The sequence below is a fragment of the Hylobates moloch genome, unplaced genomic scaffold, assembly GCF_009828535.3.
Source record: "Hylobates moloch isolate HMO894 unplaced genomic scaffold, HMol_V3 SCAFFOLD_15, whole genome shotgun sequence".
NCBI classification, from domain to species: Eukaryota; Metazoa; Chordata; class Mammalia; order Primates; family Hylobatidae; genus Hylobates; species Hylobates moloch.
Genome location: NW_026652290.1, coordinates 53475665 through 53479924, shown reverse-complemented (window position 1 = coordinate 53479924; position 4260 = coordinate 53475665).

Sequence of the window (4260 nt, the reverse complement as noted above, 5' to 3'; positions counted from 1 at the left end):
AGGAAAGAAGGAAAGAAGGAAGGAAGGGAGGGAGGGAGGGAGGAATAGAAAAAGAAGAGCAAATTAAACCCAAGGTAAGATGAGGGAAGGAAATAATGAGGATCAGAGTGAAAGTCAGTACAATAGAAAACAGAAAAATAATAGAATCAATGAAATCAAAGTCTCGTACTTTGAGATCAATATAATTGATAAACCACTCATCAGACACATTATCACACAGTTATTGAGAAGTTTCTGTGAGTCTAGAATCTGAATGTGACCTCAAGGTGTGCAGTCAAGGTGTCAGCTGAAGGCTCAACTGAGAGAGAATGTACTTTTTTTTTTTTTTTTTTGAGACTGAGTCTCGCTCTATTGCCCAGGCTGGAGTGTGGTGGCACCATCTCAGCTCACTGCAACCTCTGCCTTCTGGGTTCAAGTGATTCCCCATCTCAGCCTCCCGAGTAGCTGGGATTACAGGCGTGTGCCACCATACCCAGCTAACTTTTGTATTTTTAGTAGAGACGGGTTTTCATCATGTTGGCCAGGTTGGTCTCGGACTCCTGACCTTAAGTGATCCACCAGCCTGGGCCTCCCAAAGTGCTGGGATTACAGGCGTGAGCCACCGCACCCGGTCTGAGAGAGAATGTACTTCTAAGCTCATGGGGTTGTTGGCAGGACTCAGTTATTCCCAGGCAGTTGGACTGAAGGCCTAAGTTCCTCACTGTTGGCTGGAAACCTCCCTCAGTTCTTGGCCACACGCACCTTTCCATGGGGCAGTCGACAACATGTCAGCTGGCTAGAGCAAGCCAGCAAGTGTGGGAGTGGAAGAACACTGGCAAGACAGAAGAGTCTTTATGCAACCAAATCTCAGCAGTAATATCTCATCACCAGTGTCACATTCTGTTGGTTAACTGGATGATCAAAATAAGACTTTCAAGCATAAAAAATATATAAAATTTGTAAAGTTATATGGGAGAGTTGGAATGGAAGTTAAATTTCAATAGGTAAAATGCAGAAGGTACAATTTCTGACCCTTAATGAAGAGCTTGTTTATGGTATTTTATTTTATTATTTATTTATTTATTTATTTATTTATGAGACAGAGTCTCACTCTGCCGCCCAGGCTGTAGTGCAGTGGCGTGATCTCTGGCTCACTGCAACCTCCACCTCCCAGGCTCAAGCGATTCTTGTGCCTCAGCCTCCTGAATAGCTGGGATTACAGGTGCCTGCCACCACCCATGGCTAATTTTTATATTTTTAGTAGAGATGGGCCTATGGTAATTTGTAAGTGGATAATGGAGGGTTTCAAATTGCTATTGTATTAATATTCTACTATACATGTAAAAAGACTGATGAGACAGTTTTGTTTTAAAATGTCAGTGTTTACAGTGCCCCAGAAATTATATACTTCATAATTATTTGAACTTGTGATAAAACAATTTTTTGTCACATTTGTTAAAATGAGAAAGGGGGCATACAATTTTTTCCTAGTAATTTTATGAGGTGTGCAAGTCTATAACTTTGAAGCCACTGCTCCAAACCACCATGCCATGTTGCCTGGTTGTCTTGAAGGGTATGGCCAGGCTGTTGTTTACACAACAAACATCTTAACTTCCTAAAATAGTCCTTGGCCCATCTGCTCCCCAAAGTTTGCATAGCAGTTACTCCAGCGTCTCTCTCATTGGGCCCCTCGTTGTGACTCCTGCACACAGTGTTCCTCTCTTGTTCTCCAGCTCAGCAGCCCCTGCACTCTGCTCCTGGCTTCTGTCCCTCAGGGCGCCCCTGAGACGCAGGGCCTGGTCTCCCACTCTGACAGCTTCTCTCCCGCGGGAGTAGCCCCTGAAGTCCTGCACAATGACATTTCTCATTTTATTTCATGTGGATTGGGGAGTCTTGATGCCTCATAGAATTGCTTTTTACTGGACTGCATAGTATGCCATTAGTCTGCACAAAGAGACATTACAAGAAAGAAAGCACTATTTGAAATGTGTTCCTTATTTATCACAGGGGTGCTGTGGAGAACACTTTTTTTTTTTTTTTTTTTTTGAGACAGTCTCGCTCTGTTGCCCAGGCCAGAGTGCAGTGGCACAATCTTGGCTCACTGCACCCTCCACCTCCCGGGTTCATATGATTCTCTTGCCTCCGCACCCAGCTGTTGAGAACATTTTCTATAAGCTCAAAGTGTCTTCTCTATGGGAACCTGAGGAAAATACTCTCTCGGCTCTATTGGGTAGAGTTGGCTTGTCTTAGACAACAAGCTAGCTTTTATCTTTTGGAACCCATTAAATTTGGAATTAATTGTGCTCCTGTGTCTGGCTACTAAGATCAGAGACAAATGTATGGCTGTCGTTTGGAAATTGCACAGGCACTGATAAAGTATGTTACTTTACTATCATATCCTAAATTTCTATTTACTGTGACATCTAAAATCTATTTTATTGTTGCATTGTATGTATCTTTGTAATGTACATACATATATAGTGTTGCCCTTAAATGAGGAAATGTTGTATAAAATGCATTCAGAGCCAAAAGTGAGTGAAAAGTTGAACTGCATTTTCCATTGTCTTCTGCTGCAGCTCATATTAAGCTATGTTGCAGAAATCAGTACTGACTGAGAAGACCAGCACTTTAACTGCCAAGAGTCTTGGAAGCGACATTTACTTTGTCTCCCAGGCTGCTAGCTCAAAAGACAGATTTGGGCATAGCCTGACTGATCTTGTCTTATGGGGTAGACTCACATTAACCAAACTCATTAGAGATGGATATATAAAACAGAATTTCATATTATGAGTTTGTAATGAAAGATGTATCTGTCAAGTAGACCTCAAATGCTGGCACTGACATGTTTGATGAAGATGGAATGACAACAAAGGGAGTTAATATCATGCCCAACAACAGGAATACAAAAACCCCAGGGCACAGGACACACACATGGGATGGTGTGCTCAGGGATGGTGGTTAGAAAGGTCCTGCCAACCTCCAGCTCTCTGGGCATCTCTCTTCTGGCTCCCAGTGGATTGACCTTATTATGTCCCTTTAGTCTTACTCCAAAAGATTAAATTTTTAGTTGGTAAATTATGTCTACATTGCTGTCTTCCACTTTGAGCCTCAGTCTCTATTCTCATCACCTTAACAGGAGTTTGGGGATAACGACTTAGTCAAACATTTGAAAACAATCTTTGGTTTATTCCCTGAAAAAGATCACCAATCACTTCCATTCCTTGTAGATGTTCCATGTGTAGCTGGCAGAGGGTGACCCTACTTCCCTCATCCCCAGGTTCTCAGGAGGCACTTCTTGGAACCTCAGCAAAAACATGGCAGCCGTCTTCCCTTACAAAAACTATTTCTTGTTGTTTATAAAAATGTAGAATAAATTTGGCTTTTAAATAACTAAGGTTTAAATTAAGAGGTAGCTTTCTGAATACAATATGCATTTTAAAATAAAATATATGTCCAATGGGTGAAAGGCACAGCACTAACAGCTATTCTGGCTTAAAACTCAGCAGAGCCATGTGATCTATACTAGCACACCTATAGTGCTGGTAATCTGTGTCACATTTATAGGTCACCTTGAGACACAGAAACCTGTTGTTTCTGTAACTTCCAGGTGAATATGGTTATCTGACTGAAGAGGCCATATCTCAATAAACACACATGCAGTTTATTGCAGTCTACTACTATTAACATCTACCACTTAAAGTGGAATGTGGATATTTAACTACCATTTAAGTCCCTTTTACTGCCCCCACTCTGTGATGTAATTGTCTGAAATACTTCCTCTACATACACTGAGAACCACATCAATGTTGTAATTTTTACTTTAACTTTTAAATGACAAGTATAATTGGATATTATACTTGTCTTCCGTAATAAGTTCAGTGTCTACATATCTACTCATTTACTCAACATCCACTCATCCATCAACTTGTTAGCCACTTTTCCATCCACTATGCATTCAATGCATCCATCTGTAATCCTTGAAATTCATCTGAAACTTGTTTCTAATATATTTGAGTCTGACCATCCTCTGAGATCTATTCTCTCTTTCCTTTCCAATTCATTCAGATATTGTTTTCTAAGTGTTTACATTTATTTCAAGTAGTACTCTCCCCAACTGAACCATAAGCATCTTGGCAGTGGATTTCTATTCATTTTGTATATTCCCCTAGAACCTGTTGTGGCGTTCTAGCATCTACGTGATACCTAACTCTACAAATTACTACTGATTTAAAAAAATAATTCAGCCATCTACACACCTACTAGATGACGCACCAGGTTTTC